At 37.9% G+C, this 9,753-nt stretch overlaps 1 non-coding gene across 1 annotated transcript; it reads left to right on the top strand.

Moving 5' to 3' along the window:
* The first annotated feature begins 1,914 nt into the window (after positions 1 to 1,914).
* TRNAT-AGU (transfer RNA threonine (anticodon AGU)) lies at positions 1,915 to 1,988 on the top strand. Its single transcript has one exon. It is a non-coding gene; the product is annotated as a tRNA-Thr (tRNA).
* Positions 1,989 to 9,753: the final 7,765 nt, after the last annotated feature.

The raw sequence follows: 9,753 nt of genomic DNA, 5'->3' as shown, positions 1-9,753 counted from the left end.
ATTTTTGTCCAAACACAAATGTTGGGGATAAGGTGGAAGTTTATCAAATCCTTGATATAATGACAGAATCTCTATCTGACAAATATTTGGGACTCCCCGCCATGATTGGTGTGGACAGAGTTGGTTGCTTTAAACATCTTATTGAAAGAATTCAGAAGTTGGTAAATGGTTGGAAGGAACGAACTTTGTCTTACGGAGGAAAAGAAGCTCTTATTAAAGTTGTGGCTCAAGCCATCCCAACCTATGCGATGGGTGTATTTAAATTCCCGAAGAAAATTTGCAAGGGGATCACTGATACTATATCGCATTATTGGTGGGGTGATGGTGAGGACCAGCGAAAGTTGCATTGGTTTGCTTGGTGGTAGATGTGCATCCCCAAGCCTTGGGGAGGTATGGGTTTTCGTGATATTCATAATTTTAACTTGGCTATGCTTGCTAAGTAGTGTTGGAGACTCATTGACAACTATGGTTCACTATGTGCAAGGGTCCTGAGATCAAAGTATTGTCCTTCGGGAGACTTGCTAAATTGTGATTTGAAAAAGGGATCATCCTATGTATGGCAAAGCATCTGGTCTGGAATCCAGACTTTCAAAAAAGGTTGTATTTGGAGAGTTGGCAATGGTCTGAAAATAAACATCTGGGAAGACTGTTGGATACCAAATAGCAACTCCGGAAAGGTAATTACAGTGCGGGAAAACTGTATCCTCACTAAGGTAAATGATCTTATTGATCCAGCTACGGGAGAATGGGATGAGCAATTGATCCGGAGTAATTTTTGGCATATAGATGCAGAGAGGATCCTTCAAATACCTATCTATCAGAATGATACTGAGGATTTTATAGCCTGGCATCTTACAAAATCTGGTACTTTTACAGTATTTTTTGCCTACTATAGGCAATGGGAGGAGTCCTATACACTAAACAATGCTAACCCTTTGGTGGCGCAAAGATCCTCGGCACACCCAGTATGGGGGAAATTGTGGCACTTGAAGACTTTGTTCAACATTTTTATATACATGATCAATATTTTTTCAAATACTTGTTTAACATTTTTTCAAATACTTGTTTAACATTTTTTGCAAATGCTTGATTAACATTTTTTTATAAATGATCAACATTTTTTAAAATACTTCTTGAACATTTTTGAAATACCTATTCAACAGTTTCAAATATTTTTTCAAAAATTTTCAAATACTTTTTCAATATTGTTTTTTCAAATGCTTGATTAACATTTTTATATGCATGATCAACATTTTTTTAAATACTTCTTCAACATTTTTCAAATACTCATTCAACAGATAAATAAGTGCATGCATCTGTCGGCCTAGAGGAAGCAGACTGGGCGCCAATCGGCCAGCAGTGGGCCGACTGGATCCAACCGGCCGGCAGTGGGCCGACTGGGTTCCAATTGGCCAGCAGTAGGCCGACTGGAATTATGCCATAATATTTCTGAAATTTAATAAAAATTGTATTATTTAAAAAGAAATTAGCCAAACACGTAGCGTTTCTAGATAAAACCCGGTCACATTCGGGTGGGAATGGAAAGGAGAGACGAAGAAATGAATAGTGGCAACACTACACAATAATGCCTGTTCATTGTGGATTTTTCTTCCATCTTCCAAATGTGATCAAGTTTGGGCTTGAAACAATTTCACAGTTAGAAGAACATCACCTCGTCCATATATGTTTTTTTTTTGGTTTGCACACCACAGCACATGCTTTATATGGAGTTTTCACCGTGCTCGTGGTTTGCACCGGAATTATTTTCTTGAATAAATGAATAATAATTTCTAGTCATACAGTGCAGCTGTGCCAGTTCTTTTTAATGTCCACGTGCCAGTTCCCACCCACGAGTCTGCAGTAGGTCTGCTTGTGCCACCTCCATATAGATTTTCAGATCAAAATGGACAGCAAGCTTTCATAGCTCAGTTGGTTAGAGCACCCGTTTAGTAAGCGGGAGGTCTTGAGTTCAACTCTCAATGAAAGCATCATTTTTCGAAGTCAAATTAATTGTTTTGTTCTGATCTGAGCAGTATGGACATGAATGTTCATGTTGTCGAGTTTCAATTTGCAGGTTAATTTTGTTCTTCCTGACCAGCCAAGTTTCTTTTCAGAATTGTTGCTATCTTTCTGCTGCTTTGATAGATGATACTTGAAACTTTTTGCCACAATCTTGCATCCAACCACACATCAGGATAGCTAGATGCTTGCATTGACCACGTACATAGCACAATCCAACGTAGCTGTCCTGGGGATTCTTTCTTGTTGTTCTTTCTTATCAAAGACCTTAGCCCATATACTGCTTTTTCATTATATATGCTCGGTCAACATCTTCCTTAACCGGCTTGATCGAGATGGCATGGCACAACATCCAACACACGTGGTACGTCGATCCTCACAGCCTCAGTGGCTTGACTAGTCCACAAACCCCGCTCAGCCACAGTTTCTCATTTCTTTTCTTTACTTTTCGGGGAGCCACAACATTTGCTTGAGCTTTCTCAAACAAGAACAAAAAAAAAAGCATTTGCTTGAGCGTAAATTTATCTTGCTCATGCTCAACATGGTGAGGCTATAGCTAGTAGCTACGCCACCAAGGGTGGCCACCAGTCGGTAGTCAGCTACTACTGCTACTTACCGCTGTTAGTGGATCGTTATTGACTTATTGTTGCACTTGCATGGGCACTATGTACGGTTACCGGCAGAGGGGATCAAAGGATGCCTAGATTAGATACCTATGGCACAACACAATGTGCTTGCAACTAACCCTTCCACGCTCTTCTTTTTCTAACAGAACAACTAATCCATTAGTGCAAAATTCAGTATAGCATTCTATCTGCTTTGCCCCTATTTTTCTTCCTTTGAACTGTTCTTTTTTACATTTATTTGTAAAAAAAGCTACCGAGTTGTATTTGATGTCATGTGTGCTTTTACACGCTTGAAAAATAAAGTAATGGTAAATATCTATGTATGCCACGTTGTGAATGATAAAACAGGATGTCACGGTGCCATGATGATAGACCAACTTGAGATTGACTATGTCAACATCCATCGTACTCAGGCACTAATCAATCGTTTCTTCCTCAAAATCATGCAGCATGAAGGAATGTGCTCACTGCCACGTCGCCGTCGGACCTTTCCGAGTGTACTTGCGGCCAAATAAGTTAGTATACACCGGGAGTCTTAAAGATTGCGCGAAACAGTCAGTTTGGTGCACAAACTTACAAAATATGTTTTTCTGGGCATCAAACTTTCACGAACATGCAAATACGATCCCATTTCCCGTACGCGGGTGTATTCGCTGCTTGCGTGGCACGTCAACAGCATGGACAAGGCCCATTGTCAGTGGCCGGGAGCGGCTGAAGGGCAGAGCACGTGTTTTTTTTGCAGAAACACCCTCAGTTGTTTTTAAGTTCATACAAGTCAGTGTATGGTTTAAAACAAATTGGGCTGCAAGAAATGGGTCGGTGTGAGATCGAACAGGCGCCATGTCACGTTAGTGCACGCCTCCTAACCAACCCACCTGATCTGCTTGTATTAACTACAAACTACTAACGTATATATTCTTTTGAACAAAAGTACACATTCTAAACTATATTTTCTTTCTCTAGATTTTAAAATTTAGTTTTTTTGGATTCAAACAAAATTTCCGCTGATTTCTTGAAAGAAAATTACGTACAATCATTCTGCACTAGATTTTCTTTTATCTAGATTATTTAGTATAAAATTATTTCAATTCAAACAAAAATTTAGTAGATTTGTTCAAAAAAATTATGTACATTCATTCTGACCTATATTTTCTTTTATCTAGATTTTCAAATTGGAAATTATTTGAATTAAAAGAAAATTTTCGTTTATTTGTCCAAAAAATACGTACATTCATTGTGACTATATTTCCTTTTATCCAGATTTTGAAATTTGAAATTAGTCATATTAAAAAAAAATAGTTCATTTGTTCAAAAAAATTATGTAGATTCATTCTGACCTATATTTTATGTATCTAGATTTTCAAATTTATAATTATTTGAATTTAAAAAATCCATTGATTTGTCCGAAAGAAATTTATGTACATTTATTACGAACTATTTTTTCTTTTATGTAGATGATTCAAATTTTAATAAAATTTAGTTGATTTGTCCGAAAAATGTACGTACATTCATTCTGATCTATATTTCCTTTTATTTATATTTTGAAATTTAAAATTACTCGATTTCAAACAAAAAATCTAGTTGATTTTTCCGAAAAGTTTACGTAGAATATAAGTTATTTTCTTACATAGAAAAAAAGAAAGAAAAATACATCAGATAAATTGTGTTTCTCTCTTTAAGTCTATATAATTGTGGCCGGATGGTTGGCACTCGCACGCTCTGCGAGCTTATGCGATTGTAGGTTCGAAACGGGGCTTCCGCTTTGTTCACACCTTTTTCCGGTTTTGATTTCTACTTTAATTCGTATGCTCCATCTTATGTTAAAAAAATTGTGCTCATTAAATCTATGTGTGGCGAAACCCAGCAGGTAGTGGGTTCAAATCCTAGGCACCTCACCTGCATTTTTCATTTTATCATTTGAGAATTTTCACCATTAATAAATAAAATGCAAGGTGGCTTTCTAAAAAAAGTGCGTGCGGATTACACACTGACAGCGGCACCCAGCCATGTTGGCATGTCACGCGTGCATGGGATACGGACGAATAGTGTAGAAAGCACCATATATGAACGTGAGGACAAGTTAGATGACCGGAAACACGTATTTTGCAAGTTTATGCACTAAACTGACCGTTGCACGCAGGTTCTATGACTCCGGGTGTATTTACCTCTTAGTCTAGGGTTGTTTGGCAAAGAAAGGAAACAACAAAAGTTGTGTTTGACAAATGCTGTCGACCCAACATTCGAACCTCCATTCTTTTTTTTCCCTAGTATATATATGTGTTGTCGTCCCAACTTTCATTAAACATAAAAATTGATAATACAGGAAGGATGGTGTTTCAGGATGTTTCAGAAAGAGCGCCCTAAACCACATGCCACAAAACTGAACATGTTACTATAACATCAAGGTTTTCAGGCTAGTATTGAAAAGCATCAAACCTCCATTCTTTGGCATTCTACTCCCCCCGTTTCTAAATATATGCCCTTTTAGGGATTTCAATACAGACTACATACGAATGTATGTAGGCATATTTTAGAGTGTAGATTCATTCATTTTGCTTCGTATGTAGTTCATATTGAAATCTCTAAAAGGCTTATATTTAGAAATTGGGGGAGTATTATTTTCTATTCTTGTTTTTCTTGCTTTGCAGGAGTAGGAGGGAACTGGGATTTTGCTACGAGGAGCATCAGATTCGGCGCTGCTTATAGGTTACTATTGCCCTTGGCGCTGCCTATGGATTCCTCTCAGGTCGGCGTGCTAAGCTGCTCTCTAGAGGGGACAGGCTGATCCTAATCACGGATGTTCTCGACTCTCTCCTTAGTTACTTTATGTCAGTGTTTCCCTTTCCAAAAAAGTGCTAAAACAACTGGATGCTCTTAGACACACCTTTTCTGGAATGCAGAGGATACTTGCTGGGGGGCTCAATGCCTTATTGCTTGGGACAATGTTTGTAAACCTAAAAAGTTTGGTGGTTCAGGCATTAAAAACTTGCATATCAAAAATACTTGCCTTCTTATGAAATTTGGCGTCAAAGCTCTGCTCCCTGAAACTACACTGTTTTTGAAATGGTTGTCTGTGCAACACCCAAATGCTTTGGTGTCCCCCTCCACCCACAAATCCTTTCTATGTAAAACCTTCAACTCACACATACCAACCCTGCAAACCATTTCCTTCGTTCTAGCAAACAATGAGGCTCACACTTACTTCTGGCTAGACAGGTGGCTCATCCGGCAGGCACTATGTAATTTTTTTCCCTCCCACTACATTGGCCCCTTTGCTAGAGTGGCAAATATTATGCAGTTAATTCGGTTTAGAATTTAACCTGTGTGATCGCCTAACCTCTGCTGCTTCCACAAAATTGGCTGCTCTTTTGTCTTTACTGCAGGATTCTATGCTCAACTATGAGATGGACTCGCGCTTCCTCAATGGCGGTTTATCCTTCTTTACCAGGAAGGCTTACCAGCTTCTAACTGTAGAGCTTCGAGAAGACAGAAATGGTAATTTTATTTCGCTTTCCAAGGTGCCGAACAAGATTAAGGTTTTTTGCTTTGCTCGCCTTCAAGGGAAGGTTAAATACCAAGGCAAACCTCGCTCACAAGACAATCATGCCAAACTCAAATTGCCCAAGATGCCTCCATTAGGAAGAAGACACATACCATCTCCTCATCGGCTGCCCTTACACCGCAAGGATCTGGGAACGCCTTGGGTTTGGCCCTCACTACTCCAGCCTTCCTCTTCTCTGGGATACGTCAGCTCCACCAGGTCTTGATGATTCTGTATGGCCATTTGTTCTGATGGCGATTCTCTGGCGTATCTGGGATGCCAGAAACGGAAGGGCTTTCAAAAACGTTGATGTACACTCCTCCCTCTCTCTTCAACTCATTATTTCAGACATGGATTTATGGTCGCACCGCTTTTGCAGGCCGTGCGATACGGAGCTGCCTTTTCTTGGCGGCTATTCCTCTCCTCACACCTTGGCGTGCCTACGTAACTCCATTTGGATATATGGTTTGGCCGCTTTTGAGTAATATATTCAGGTGGGGGAGCCCCACGCTGCCCTTGATTTAAAAAAAAATATTGGCCTTGAGTGTTTTCCTTTGTTATCAAGTTCTTGTGCCAATGGCCCATTGGTCATATACTCACACCCCTCCCTATTTAAAAGTTTGAACGAATCTTAAAGTTACTTCAAAAAAGGGCATTCCTATACATTCACGATCAATTAATTTTAATCCCTATTCTTTCAATGCGTCAAACAAGAAATCAGAGCAATCTAATCTTTTTAATTCAAGAGGTAAATTATAATCTTCACATTTAATCTGCATCAAAATATGCAAACGTTTCTAGGCGGTGTACCAAAGCAAAACTCACTTTTTATTATATGCTCGGCCGACATCTTAACAGATAAATCTTTTTTATAACTGATCGAGATGGTAGAATATCCAGCGTACGTGGTTGATCCTCCGTGGCTCCGTCTCATGATAGGTTGGAGTACTTCGCATGCTCCATGTGACAATTTTAAAAATCTTTAGTTCTCGTGACTTCACCAAGTCATCATATCATAGGTTAATTTTTTTATTATCAGCACACACAATCCAGATCAATGTTATAAAATACTTTGGCATTCCTAACATCTCAACTTTTCCAACTGTCAATCAACTTGGCTAACTTTATAAATAATTTGAAACAAGTTTAATATAAAAAATCCTTTGGATGGAATTTTTTATCACAAACCATCAATTATGTCAGTTATAGTTTAGTACTTGATGAAATTCTTCTGTTTATTTAGTCACCCTTCATTACTTCATTTTTTGAAAACATAATTCAAATATTGACATAGATTTCAATTATTTCAGTTTTCTGAAAGAATCCACATACATTTTCACACAAATTTCAACTATTCAGTCAGATTTCAATTAATTTAACAAAAAATTACAAATTACAGAAATATTTCACATAATTTAATTAAGTAAGACTTCTCAGAATTTCAGTAATAGTTCATACAAAATGAACTCTCGTACAATTTTAGAACCATTCTACATAGTTCCAAAAAATCACTTCAAATTTCACACGCACAAATTTGAGAATAATTTCACACACATTCAAAAGGCAATCAGGAGACATTCCAAATAAAAACTAAAAATTCACAGGTAATGTTGCAATGTGCAATTTTAGTTACCATTTTTTACCAAATGATCCGGTTTAATTGATTAATGTCTATCAGCTTCCATACAGAAACAAGGCTAAGGATTGTTCCTTATTTGTCATGGCAAGAAATGTAAACCAGGATTTGCACTCCTATGTGTCAATGACATGTTAGTGTGGCCCACATGTTATTAAAAATAACGTGTTTTATTTGCAAAGCTAGATGAGGATATTTAGGTGAGAAAAATTGTCTTTTTTGCGGAGAGCTACTCACATGTCCAAAAGAGCTGAAATTTGGCACGAACGCCACGCACTGAAACATCTTCCATGCAAAAAAAAAACCCGGATATTTTTTGTTTTTTCTAGTATTCTTTGATTTTATTGTTCATGGCGGGTGTAGATGAGTTCGGGAGCCAAAATGCCCTGCCCCATCTACCTCTTTCTCAATTCATTGCCTAGCTAAGCTATTCCATCATACCGTCAATAACATCAAAATGATTCGCGCATGACTATAGTGACACAGAAGCAGGTTTATTGGCGCCATCCGCTAGTATTTCGCAAGTGCGCACAACTAAATTTTAGAGGAATATTCGGGGCTTCTAGGTATGCATACCCCCTCGCCCAAAAACCAAACATGTGAGAACTAAGCTAAAATATGTTACCTCTATTCCACATAGAGATAGCCCACAAACCTTAGAAATCGGCGTTGGTAGTCAACTACCATTGCTACTTACCGCTGCTTCACCAATAGTAAATCCATTAGTTAGTGGATTTTTATTATTGCATTTGCAGGAGCACTATGTACAGTTGGCAATAGAGGGGATCAAAGGACACCCAAGATGCGTATGGCACAACACAATGTGTTTGCAACTAATTAACCCTTTCATGTTTCTATTTTCAACAGACTGTTAATTGCTGTCGCATTTTATCAGAGTAATTCCTAATGCTTTGCGCCCCCCCCCCCCCCCCCCCCCGAACAAAGATAAGTGCATTGCGTCAAAACCACATTTGCAAAATGTCTTTCTTTTTTTTACATATGTGGCATAGGCTTTTTATTTGCTTTACACTAATGATTTGCTCCTTGTTTTCCTTGAACTTTATTTTGGATGTATTTGCAATTATGGCAAATCTTAATTGTGTTTTGCAAAATATAGCATTTGCGTTTAGATGCTTGAAGTAAATATCAATATCTGCCACGGTGTGATAGATAGACTAGGATGACACGGTGGAAATACTAATCATGGACCTACTTGCGATAGACTGAGTCAACATCCATACTGCACCCCTGCACTAATCAATGTTTCCTTAGATCGTAATGTGCTCACTGCCACGTCACTGTCATAACTTTTCGAGTGGAAATGCACACTCTAGTTGCAGCCAAATTAGTCGAATGTTGTTTAGTTAAGAAATGGAAACAACAAAAGTTGTGGTTGACAAATGCTGAGGTGACTTGGATTTTGTTGTGTTATAACATCCATCTTTGTCTTATGTTAATAAAGTTTAAGTTCTCTCTAAAAGAAAACTAATAGACTAATCAATGTACAATTTCAGTTTTCTTGGCAGCTAAAAAATGTTAAACTATGTGATAAAAAATGCATGTGCATCCATGTAGAAATGTGTCCAAATTAAGTCTATACATTTGTCTTAATAATGTCTTATATATGTTTTTCTGACATCAAAGAAATGAAAAATAACTCTCCGTGTGTCTCAGCCTCTACATCAAAATATGCACACAACCAATTATTACAAAGTCTTAGTTTAACAAGTATCAGGAAGTAATGAAAATATAAAATTATTACAGATAGGACAAACTGATAAACTGCCAGATCTCAGTGTCCGAACGTTGTGAACGAAAATCTAGACTCTACTTGCAGCCAAACTTATCGAGTGCTGTTTAGTAAAGAATGGAAACAAAAAAGATGGTGTGGTTGACAAATAAAGGCGTGACTCAATTTTTGTGTGTGTTGC

Source organism: Aegilops tauschii, chromosome 5 (genome assembly GCF_002575655.3).
Source record: "Aegilops tauschii subsp. strangulata cultivar AL8/78 chromosome 5, Aet v6.0, whole genome shotgun sequence".
NCBI classification, from domain to species: Eukaryota; Viridiplantae; Streptophyta; class Magnoliopsida; order Poales; family Poaceae; genus Aegilops; species Aegilops tauschii.
This window is presented reverse-complemented; position numbering and strand designations above follow the sequence as displayed.